This window comes from Rattus norvegicus, chromosome 20 (genome assembly GCF_021556685.1).
Source record: "Rattus norvegicus strain SHRSP/BbbUtx chromosome 20, alternate assembly SHRSP_T2T, whole genome shotgun sequence".
NCBI lineage: Eukaryota > Metazoa > Chordata > Mammalia > Rodentia > Muridae > Rattus > Rattus norvegicus.
Genome location: NC_141553.1, coordinates 14,524,116 through 14,537,051, shown reverse-complemented (window position 1 = coordinate 14,537,051; position 12,936 = coordinate 14,524,116). Strand labels below are relative to the sequence as shown.

General features: G+C 39.9%; 1 pseudogene; it reads right to left on the bottom strand.

The window, feature by feature from the left end:
* Positions 1 to 10,725: 10,725 nt before the first annotated feature.
* Positions 10,726 to 11,558, bottom strand: Rpl9-ps20 (ribosomal protein L9, pseudogene 20; annotated as a pseudogene).
* Between the last annotated feature and the right edge of the window lie 1,378 nt (positions 11,559 to 12,936).

Sequence of the window (12,936 nt, the reverse complement as noted above, 5' to 3'; positions counted from 1 at the left end):
CGTGATTAGGTTAACTTCATGTTTTACAGGGAAATTTAAATTTAATGATGTGAGACTTCCCATCCAACATGAAAATTACAGCCCACTGCTTCCAACTATGTTCAGGTGACTCTCATTTTAGACTAATTTTGTTTACTTGGTAGTCAGTGTAGTGTGCGTGTGTGTGTGTGTGTGTGTGTGTGTGTGTGTGTGTGTGTGTGTGTGTGTGTTTGGTAAATAGCTCTTTAAAAATAAGAATTCAAGTGTTTTCTTCCTCATGAACAGTTTTCCCCCCATTCATTAAGTATCCTATTCATTTAATATTTCCTTAGCAATATACTTTATCATATGTAGTGGTCGTTCACTTACAGTTATGTACCCATTATGGGGGAAAAGAAGGGGGAAGCAAGAACTGAAACACAAACCATAGAGGAATATTGGTTTTCTAGCCTTCTCAATATAGTTCACCATTTTTTATTGGATATTTTTTATTTACATTTCAAATGTTATCCCCTTCTCCCGTTTCTGGTCCATAAACCCCTTATCCCCCTTCTTCTATGAGGGTGTTCCCCCACCCAACCACTCCCACTTCCCATCTCCCTGCACTGACATTCCCCTATCCTGGGGGGGTCCAGCCTTGACAGGACCAAAGGTTTCTCCTCCCACTGGTGCCCAACAAGGCCATCCTCCAATACATATGCAGCTGGAGCCACCATTTTTAATACGACTCAGAACTGCTGCCTGAGGGAGGCCAACGCTCACAGTGGACTAGACCTTCCCACATCAGCCATTAATCAAGAAAACACCCCACAGACTGGCCTACAGACCACTCTAATGGAGGCATTTTTTTTTCAACTGAAATCCCCTCTCCCCAAATGTCTTAGTTAGGGTTTCCATCATTAAGAAGAGACACCATGACCAAAGCAACTCTTATAGGGATAACATTTAATTGGGGCTGGCTTATAGGTTCAGTGGTTCAGTCCATTATTATCATGTCAGGAAGCATGGCAGCATCCAGCCAGGCATGGAACTGAAAAAGGAGCTGATAGTTCTACAAATTGATCAGAAGGTAGCCAGGAGAAGACTCTTTCCTGGAGGCAGCCAGAGGAGGGTCTCTTCCACACTGGGCAGAGCTTCAAAGCCCACCCTGACAGTGATGCCCTTCCCCCAACAAGGCCACACCCACTCCAACAAGGCCACACCCACTCCAACAAGGCCACACCTACTCCAACAAGGCCACACCCACTCCAACAAGACCACGCCTCCTAATACTAATACTTCCCGTGGGCCAAACATATTCAAACCACATAATGACTCTAGTCCTTGTAACATTGACAGAAAACTAAACAGCACATTTAACTTTCCTACTTTTTCCATTTCTTATAACAATAATTGCTTCCCCTTGTTAATTAAGTTAGATAACAACATCAGTATAAAATTAAATAGTAATAAATAGAATGACCCATCTTGCCTTCAGTATATTAAATATTTTAATTTTCTTCAGCAGAATATGCAAAGGTAGCTAATCTTTTACTGAGGAAAATAAATCATGCTGCGAAACCATTTATCTTTTTTTCTTTCTTTTTATTATGTTCAATATGATCAGATATTAAATTCTATCAAATGCTATTCCACATCCAAAGGAATAAGTGATTTTTCCCTCTTAGAATTTTTAATATAACATCTTCCCTAATATCAAACTATATTTGCGCTTGCAAAATAACCTCTACTCTAGGCTTTTTTTTTTTTGGTTTATTTTTCTACTTGATAATTTATTGTTTTATATCAAACAACATTGACTTTCATCAATGAAGGAATTTATATTTTGGTGAAATGTTTGATTTTTTCAAGGTTAATACTCTGAGTGTGTGTGTGTGTGTGTGTGTGTGTGTGTGTGTGAGAGAGAGAGAGAGAGAGAGAGAGAGAGAGAGAGAGAGAGGCAGGAAGGTAGCAGGGTATCTATCTTGTCAGGCAATCTCCAATGAATTAGACAGCTAGGTAAAGTGCAATAATTATTTCGAATAATTTTCTTCCTGGATAAAATTTTGAAAACTTATGATTATGCATTTCTTTAGATGATACTTGAATCCAATTGTACCAGCATCTGAAATATTCAAAATATGAATACAGGCTACATGGATATATCAATTAAATTACCTCTAACTCAACAATTTTGCTAATTTAGCAAATGCTTACATTTGGTTTCAGGAATCCCATCTAAGTTCTTGTGATTACAAGGCAAGTGTTGGACCACTGAGAGTCCCCAACCTCCAGGCAGATCAAATGCTTCCTAAATGCTAGTAATTTCCAATTAAACAAGATGGTAAAACAGATGCGATCCAGGCAACATCTCCCAGATAAGTCATCAGGAAACTGAGTCTTGGAGATTCTGCTAAGTCGTTGCTATATACAGATTCCTCCTGTAAATTCCTGAGGTGGCGGACAGAGTGCTGCTCTTAGCCTGCTGTGAGGGTGACCCTGGTCAATGTCCTCAGTCCACGGGCATTGTTACCAAGGAATAATGCCTCACTTCACAAAGAACTGTGGGATTCCCATCTTATACAGTCATATTCTCCCACATATTTCAACATCCTAGAGAAAAGGAAATGTTCGCGTATAATTTGTATCTCTAGCATTCATTCTCACTTGCATTTTTTAACTCTATAGTCATTTCATAGAAACATTTTATTAGAAATCCTCTTTGAGCAGAGATTATATATATATTAATATATTATATATAATGACATGATTATATATGATATAGGGATTATAGATTAATATATGTAATGCATAATACACATGAATGATTTTTATAAACATAATATTTTGAGACAGCACAGTGGACTGGGGTGGAAGGCCCCAAGCTGATGAAGCCTTGCCTATTTATCACAGTTACAGCAGGGACTTTCCAATTTAGCAGTTACGTGATTGGTTGATGTTTGCTTGGTGCATTTCTATTGGCTAGTGATGATTTTCAGTTTGACATGAACGGTGTTTGCCAGCTTAAGCAATCTATTTTGAGACATCTAGAACTTTAGTACTTTCCTCCTAAGAGCTGATTGGTTGTTACTAGGGGTGGGGTTTCTCTGTTTAGCCTTGGCTATCTTAGGATGCTCTATATAGACTAAGCTGACCTTGAATTCATAGATATCCACCTGACCCTGACCCTGACCCTGTCCCTGTCCCTGACCCTGACCCTGCCTCTCCTCTGCCTCCCAGGTGCTAGGATTAAAGGCATTTACCACAATGCTGGGCAAGAAACAAGCAAAATTTTATTCCAAAACATTTTACAAGAACAGTGTTCCCTTCCAGGTACCAGATTTTTTTTTTAAATTCATTGATATAAAAACAAATTGTTTAAAGAATCATTACATATTGTAGCTATCATCCAAGTTGCCGATGTTAATATAAATGTCTGGTTTGGTAGGTAATAGCACAATAAAACTGCATGAGAAAGAAAACTAGAAAAAAAAACAATATATTGCATTTGCCCACAATATCTAACACAAAGTGCTCTAGAAACCAAACAAGGCTTCACTGAGCGCCATCCATTTTAGTGATGATCTCATCAAAATGCTGCCATTTGTATCACATCGTGAATATTTTCCACACCCGAAAAAAAAAAAAAACGTAAAATTACTTCCCGTGATATTTTTAAAAGCCTGCTACAAATCCTGGCTTGTAGTCTATTTAATGAAGTCTGAGTATGAAGCTTTGGAAGGAGAATGCAGGCCTAAAACTTGAGTCACTCGGTTTATTTCTTGTGATGGGAGAAAGTACAAAAGGGACAAAAGACAGGTTAAGAGATTTTTTGAGCAGACACATAACGACTTCTTCAAGAGTGACCACTTTTATAGCAGTCAAAATACTCTATAAGAATTGACTTGTACAGCTAGAACAAATTACATTCACAGTTAACCTGTTTGCCAAGTGGACACATACTCTCCGGTGCGATCAGTGTTCTAGTTTCTATTGTTGTTCCCAGATGGCGAGGTCCCCGCACACCACCAGAGACCAGCAGGAATCCAAGTTGTATGGCAAAGCAAAGAGTCCCTATTCAAGCTCGAGTTCAGAGCCTCCAACCTCCCCAACACAATGGATGGGTATGGAGGCTCTGAGCTGGTGAAGCCTTGCCTATTTATCACAGTTACAGCAGGGACTTTCCAACGTGGCAGTTACGTGATTGGTTGACATTTGCTTGGTGCGTTTCTATTGGCTAGTGATGATTTCAGCTTGATGAACGGTGTTGCTAGCTTAAGTAATCTATTTTGAGACATCTAGAACTTCAGGTACTTTCCTCCTAAGAGCTGATTGGTTGCTGCTAAGGGCGCAGTGGCTGTTTATTAGGGGAGTTGTATGGCTGTTGCGAGGGTGGACATGGCTCCTAGAACCAGTTGTGGTTTCCCCAGTAGATGAGTTTGACCTAAGAGCAAGTCAATCACAGAGTGGAGTCTGAAAGCAAAATGGAGTTTGTATTGTTAAGCTGGATCCTTCGTTATGACTATGAGGACATCTCTCATATTTGAAATGAAGCCATAAACTTCTTTCCTATCCCAAAAGGCCAGTAGAGAGTAAACTACAGGCTTTACCTAAGAGGGATGATGTTTTAATAAAAATATACATACTACAAATAACACTAAAATTCGTATTTTTTCTTTGTGGAAACTTCTCTTCCAGGTGTTCGTTTGCTTAAGGTTAGATTTGACTGGCAAGTAGGAAAATGCTAAGGTTTTTGATGATAGATTTTTTTTAGTATTATAAATTCTATAAATTCTGACTTTCAGTGTGTAAAGGGGTAGTCCTCTAGGCTTATAGGCTGCTTTTTTTTAAGATTTATTTATTTTATGTATACAAGTACACTGTAGCTGTCTTCAGATCAGAAGAAGGCATCAGATCCCATGACAGATGGCTGTGAGCCACCATGTGGTTGCTGGGAATCAAACTCAGGACCTCTGGAAGAGCAGTCAGTGCTCTTAACCGCTGAGCCATCTCTCCAGCCCCTATAGGCTGCTTTCTTGCTGTCTCACTCTGTTGTCCTGGAAGTAGGTAAAGCAGTACAAAAGCGAAGTCTCTAGCTGTAGACCATGGCCATCAGAAGCTTGCAAGGGCACCTCCAAAAGCAAGGGGTGTGCTAGAAGAATCACCAACTCCTTGTCTTGATTTCTTCCCCTTGGCTGTCACGTATTGCTTTCCTTGAAGAGGATTTAAAATTTACAGTTTGTGAGAGGGGCATATCTGCCGCTAAACATCAATAAGATAAGAAAACGTCAGTCTTCAAGGGGATGTTGTATTGCTTCTCCCCTAGAGCTTCGATTACTAATATAGAAACTCACCTAAACCTACCACCAAGCCCTCCTGCCTGTTGCCTCTGAGACACCAGCCCTTACCTTTCAAAAAGAGGTCTTCATTCAGATGAAAGGAATTCTACCTCTTCACGAAAAGGGATGACGTTTCAATTACATATCACATACAAAATTTTAGATTTGGCGAGGATACATTAATTCCCAACCTTAGGACGTATTTATTTCCCAAGTGTTTTCTGGGTGGTAATGATTGTCAGCATCAGATCAACCTCGTTGTGGTCATCCCAGCAAGTTCCAACTTGCTGTTTAAAGCATGCTTATGGCTACCATATTTTTTTTTTAGTTTTATTGACTTTTTTTTTTAGTTTTATTGACTTGATAAAGAAGGCAAAGGAGATAGACTTTTGGAATAGCTTCCAAACATTAGTAATAGACTAATAGTAATAGTTAAATCTATTATGAGAAGACAGCAGTGAGAAATCAGAAAAACCACATGAAGTAGCCCCCCTCCTTGGAGTACATTATTACTGACTCAGTTCTATTCTGTGCACGTGAGGTTTTATCTACTACAAAACTTTTCAGTTTCCTGGAGGGACCCACTAAGACATGTGACATTATATTTTTTTTAACATTTTTCATTACTCTTTTGAGAATTTTATACAACGCGATTTGACGGTGTTCAAACCCTCCATCGCCAACTCCTCCAAGAGCCACCCTTTCTTTTCCTACCTACCCAACTTTGTGCTTTCTGTGTTTTTAGAACCACTGGAATAAATTTGTATTACCCATGCACTCTTGTGTGTGTGGTACCATCCACTAGAGCTTGGTTAATCTGTTGAGAACCACACGCTCGAAGAAAATTGACTCTAACTCTCCCAAAAGTTACCAACTGCCAATAGAATCTTGGCAAAGAGTAAGATCACGTGCTACCTCTCTCTCTATGCGGGGATTCTTTAATTTTTTTTTTGTATAGTATTGTCTTGCTCAGAACATATATGCAGCTTCCCTGTTTCGTCCAGAAAACAGTCCACCAACATCTCTGGCTCTAACCACCAATCTACCACATCCTCCACAATAATCCCTGAGCCTTTAAATGCAGAGGTGTTTGGAGTGAGAATGGTCCCCATCCTTTCACACATATGAATGCTTGGTCCCCAGTGAGTAGACCATTGGAAAAGAATAAGATGTACAGCCTTGTTAGAGGAGCGATGTCACTGTGGGGCGGGCTTTGAGGTTTGAAGAGTTCATGCCATTTCCAGTTAGCCCTTTTCTGTCCGCCTTGTGGTTGTGTCTCAAGACGCAAGCCCTCGGCTCCTGCTCCAGCGCCATCCCTGCCTACCTGATGCCAAGTCCCCCACCATAAAGGTCAAACTCACCCTTTGAAACTGTAAGTTCTCAATGAAAGATTTCTTCTGTAAGTTACCTTGGCCATTGTGTCTTATCAAAGCAATTTTAAAAAAAAAAGACAGGATGTGATATAATGTGATATATAGATGGACCTTGTAGGTCTGAGAACTCCTCAGGTTTTTCCCCTTTCTGCACATTCAATAGTTATGAGACTCTCATTATTTGATTTCGCAGGCTTCACAGTGGTATGCATAGCACCATTCAGCACTATGAACCAATAGGGATGAAACTTCCAAGTCAGTCCCAGCTATATTCTCCCATGACTCAAATATAGAGTGTCTTCAGCAATGGGGGATTTTTTTTTAATTAATGCTTTTGTCAGTTATCTAAGAACAATATCATACAATGTATTTTGGTCATATTCATCCCCTCTTTGACTACTCTGAGATAACCCCCAACCCCCTTCCCACCAACTTCATATTCTCTCTTGTTTCTAAGCTACTCATTTCAATCTGTGGGAGAAAACTACAAAGCCTCCTGAAGATGAGGACTGCCCTGGGGTGTACAGTAAGGTTATTGTCAAGTTCTGGAGGGTGATCAAGAGCACTGACAATAACCTAAAATGTTTAGGGGGTCTGTGAGAAGCAACTCCAAATAAGGAAACCCTTTCCTGCCATGGTTTTTATTTGCTGGCCAATAGTCAGCAGTTGCTCCTGTTGTAGGCTAACCCCATTTGACATCTCAGTGTGTGTGTGTGTGTGTGTGTGTGTGTGTGTGTGTGTGTGTGTGAATTAGGAAGTGCCCACAGTAATAGATTTCTGTGAGACGTCTTCAAACAGCCTTTAGTGCTGGTTCTGACTTTACGCTTCATACTATTTATCTCCTATTTTCATCTGATCTCCCTCCAGTTTGGAAATAATCGATGTTTTCATACCAGTCAGTATCAGGATGAGAAAATCCTAGGCTACAGAAAAATCATATAGCGATCACCGCTTGTTTTGTTCTACCGGTGTGCTGGATACTTTTTAGATAAACTTCGTCATTTTTTATATATAAAACTGCCATTTTTATATAGAGCCATACATAAAATATCACATACAAAAGTTAATGAGACTTAGAGTCTATACCACCTAATGAACTTTTTATACAGTTAGAATCGACATTCAGAATAGAGGCTGTGAAGCTTCACGTTAAATTTTACACCTTCAGAAAACACAGTGAATGTTTCCTGGCAAATCCTCTTTAAATGAGCAAGCAAATTAACTGGGGCTCGGGAAGGAACTTGTGAGACTCAGACAAACCATAGAAATGTCTCCAAGATCTTTCCATTATCGTAGCAATGGCCTAGTAAGAGCACCAGTGGAAGGGGAAGCCCTTGGTCCTGCCAAGACTGAACCCCCAGTGAACGTGATTGCTGGGGGGAGGGTGGTAATGGGGGGAGGATGGGGAGGGGAACACCGATAGAGAAGGGGAGGGGGAGGGGTTAGGGGGATGTTGGCCCGGAAACCGGGAAGGGAAATAACAATCAAAATGTAAATAAGAAATACTCAAGTTAATAAAGATGGAAAAAGGAAAAAATGGAATTATGGGTTATTTTCATTACTAATTGATTTTTCTGAACTTTCTAATTGCTTTTACAATAACTGTATATTAAATACTATAAAACTGACAAATGTGAATATTTTAATATACTGTAAGTTATAAATAGGGTAAATTGCAAAAAAAAAAAGATTTTCCTTTATCATTGTACTTTAAGGGAAATAAATGGCATTGGTTACAAGATTAAAATAATCTACCAAAACTTTCCCTGGAAACAACTGTTTTTAATATAATTTCCTGTTTCCCCCCAATAAGATTTTTTTTTTTGCAATTCACCAATTTTTTATTGGACTCCTACAACCTGGCATGTACCTGCATTATATTAGACACACCAAAGTTGCATATTCTTACATAGGTTTTCATAATTATTTTATTTATTTACATTCCAAATGTTGCCTCTCTTTCCGGATACCCCCTTCTAGAGTTCTTCACCCATTTCCCTTTGCCTCTGAGAGGCTGTTTCCCCACCCATCCACCCATCCCCTCACCCTTATCCCTGAACCCTCCTTCCCTGGGGCATCAAATCTCTACAGGGTGACAAAATGCCCAACAGTGGGGAAATGAAACTTAAGGGAACCACCCCCAGTAGACAGACAGGGCCCCCAGTGGAGGGATGGGGTCACCAAACCACCTTCAACTTTTTTTGACCCAGCATTGTTCCTGTCTAAAAGAAATGCAGGGACAAAACTGGAGCAGAGACTGAAAGAAAGGTCCACCCAGTGATTGGCCCAACTTCGGATCCATCCCATGAGCGATCACCAAACCCTGACACTATTATTGATGTCATGTTGCACTTGCAAACGAGAGTCCTAACATTGCTGTCCACGGAGAGGCTCTACCAATAAGATATTTTAAACTGTGTTTTAAAATATAAAGCATTTCTGGACAAAGAAGTAACAACTTATTCCAAAGAACAAAACTACCTACCCTTTTTTCATCAACATTTCATCTTTGTTCTGAAGAGTTGCTGGGTCAGAAAGCTTTCATCTAATACTCCCATCCTGACATCCAACTGCTGTGTGATCTCACAAGTCCACTAGGTTTCCAGTTGCCAAAGGACACAATATGGAGGCATTGAAGCTACCAGTGATGAGAGTAATCGCAGCAGTAGACTCTCATATTTTTACCATCAATCAGCCACTCAAACTGAATCTGGGGCTGAAGCCTGTGTCCTTACATCTTGTCTCTCACACCTGATACTTCAGACATTGAAATCCTAAGTTCTTTTCTATCTCAACATAAGGACCCTCCTTACTTTGAAGAGTAAAGAGAATAAAGAGAAAAAAAGTAAAGAGTTAGGAGGAGGTATATAAATTGGAAGAGAGGAAGAGAGAGAGAAAAAGAAAGAGAGAATCGCTGTCATCTTTGGAGTAAGGACCTCCAGGGGAACCAAGAACTCATTCTGCCTAGTTGATTTTTATATTTGCTTCATATACTTAATAACTTTGGCAAGGTACACAAGACATTTGTTTCATTTTGTCAACATTCTTAACAGTAATTTTCCAAATCTACATTTTTTAATTTTCTTTTTAGGTGCTTGAATCCCTTTCACACTACCTAGTTTTTTTATTTGTCTATGCAGTCATCCAAAAGCCATCTGGTCAACCTACATTTGGTCAAAGTACAAAGTTCTTTGTACTTTGTTCTTGTGCTGAACAATGGGCAGTGAGGATAAGTTAGAAATTCATAATGATTAAATGAAAATATCTACCCACTAAACAAAAGGATGCAGATTAATTTTGCAAGCATCTAACTTTTCTAAGAAGTCACTGAAAAATACATCTCAGCACTTTGTCTTCTGTCTGGATTATGACAGACATTCAAATAAATTTTTCATTTTGGGGTGTTAATGGCTTGTGAAATTGAGCCATGAGCTACTCTAACCAAATACATTAAAAACTTGCCTCCCATTTTGACTTTGTGAATGACGGACAGCTTTTCCTTTGTTTGAGGATATGTGATGTGCTCTTTATAAGGATCAAAAGCTTCAAAGCAGGCAAAATAAAGTAAAATTCAAGTATGACTTTCACTAGTTATTTAGAAGAACTAAGATTTTAAAATTAGAAAATATCAAGAAATACCTTTCTTTTCATCCCTTTAAAGAACACAAAAATCAGACAGAACAGGATAGGGTATAACCTTTCTTATGACAAAACAAATCTTTCACACTTGTACACACACATGCACACATGTACACACACATGCATGTGCCTATACACTACATGAACATAAACCATATACACACAATTTAAAACTGAAAAATGGGAAAGCTGCTTGCATAACACAATATAATGAATATAATAGTAATAGTAATAATAATAATAATAATAATAATTAATGTGGTGATTAATTTTGGTTGTTGACTTGAACAGGCTGTGGAAAGCCCAGGAGCATGTCCAACCTTTAGACATTAAGATGGTCATAGTTATCAACAAACTTCACACACAAGAACTACACAACCAAATCACAATAAAATAATTACAAAAAATTAACAATATTTTAAGTAAGTTTGTGATTTTATATTAAGCCACATTCACAATGGTCTCTTTCTGTAGGTGACAAGTTGGACATGCCTGGCAGGACAGTATTGGGTAGGTAGGTCTACACGTATGGGTAGATCTAAGAAGGCATTTCTGTAGAGGATTTTTTTTCAATATATAAGTCTTTTATTGTCCCCAAAGAGCCCAAACTGTCCTTGTGATCAGGATCTTGTTTCTGGAGCTGGGAAACTGAGGTCTCATTCATCAGCCTGCTGCACGGTTCCCCTCTCAGACACATGGATGCCATCCAAAACCTTTCTGATATCCTTGTTTTTAACTGTCGTGGCTTGCTGAATCAGAGCCGCTGAATTTGAAACAAGTTCAGTTTCATTTCCTTCGAGGATTAGTTCATCTTTCTGGGCTTGAGAGACAGAACAAACAACACCTGTCCTCATCCGAACCCCGTGGATGTATTTTTCACCCAAGAAATTTTGGATTTCAACCAAAGACCCGTTCTCCTGAATAACGACGTTGATAGGGAAGTGAGCATCCACAGACCTCATCTTGTAACGGAAGCCCAGTGCCACACCCTTGATCATGTTCTGAACATGACTGCAGATGGTTCTGACAGTGGCCCGTTCCTTCCTGTTACCCCACCACTTGTCAACACGGAGCCTTTTCTATTTCTTTCCAAGAAGACTCAGCTCTACGTTGATGTGATTGAAGTCCCTCCTCAGAGTTCCCCTGGGGCCCTTCACAATGGCTGTGCGCCCTTCAGAGTGATGTCGACATTGTCGACAGTCTGATTGCTGCGAATGGTCTTCATTCTCGCAGTAGATGGAGCAAAGAGAACTTCTGCAGAGATTTAGCAGAGAGCATAAAACACAACCTGAATGGAGGGACATGACCCCTGCCTGGGTAGGAGTGCAAGATTTAGATAAGGGGGTGGGGTTATAAGCCTGAAGATGGCCAGTTGTCATAAAGGGGGCGGGGTTATAAGTCTGAAGATAGCCAGTTGTCATAGAGGGGGCGGGGTCATAAGGCTGAAGATGGCCAGCTGTCATAGAGGGGGCGGGGTTATAAGCCTGAAGATAGCCAACTGTCATGGGGGGGGGGGGTTTATAAGCCTGAAGATGGCCAACTGTCATAGAGAGGGCAGGGTTATAAGCCTGAAGATGGCCAACTGTCATAGAGGGGGACGGGGTTATAAGCCTGAAGATAGGCAGTTGTCATAGAGGGGGCGGGGTTATAAGCCTGAAGATGGCCAGCTGTCATAGAGGGGGCGGGGTTATAAGCCTGAAGATAGCTAGCAGTCGTGGGGTTATGGTTCTCTGCTTTCTGGTTCACTGAGATGCATAATCCACAATACTTGGCGCCACTATGAAAGACGACGTAGAGTCCTGTTGATTGATAACGGTTGTGATAGTTTGCATATGTTTGGCCCAGGGAGTGGCCTTGTTGGAGGAAGTGTGTCACTGTGGGGTGGGCTTGGAGACCCTCCTTCTAGCTTCACCTGGGATGCTCAGTCTGTTCCTGGCTTCCTTCAGATGAAGATGTAGAACTCAGCTCCTCCTGCACCATGCCTGCCTGGATGCTGCCATGCTCTTGCTTTGATGATAATGGACTGAACCTCTGAACCTGTAAGCCAGCCCCAATTAAATGTTATGCCTTATAAGAGTTGCCTTGGTCATGGTGTCTGTTCACAGCAGTAAAACCCTAAGACAGTGATATCTACCAAAGTCTCCAGCCCCATGCTCTCTCAGTGATTTCTACCACTTCCTACATGGGACAAAAACCCTCACATACATTTGAGTCTGAACTGTGATTCTTCCTTTGTGATTGTTCTACCGTATCTATTATTCTTCTAACAGTATACAAGATTATTTATGTATGGATGAATGTTATTTTAATCAATTTCCCTTAGGATTGCATTGTTCTTACATTATTTTTCAGAAGCATTTTGACTTCACTTGAGACAATCACCAAGAAATTAGAAAACTAGTTCAAGTTCTAAAATAAGTAAAAAAAAAAAAAAAAAAAAAAAAGATGGACGTATCTTTATTTCTTTATAAATGAATAGAGTAGACTATTGAGTAGTTCTCTATATGGTATATCTTGCTCTTCATGGTACATTTCACTGTTCAAACATTCAATAAACTTCATTTTTGTGACACTCTTGTTCATGTGGGGTCTTTTAGTGTTTATAATTTCTATACTGTTTTCTGGTG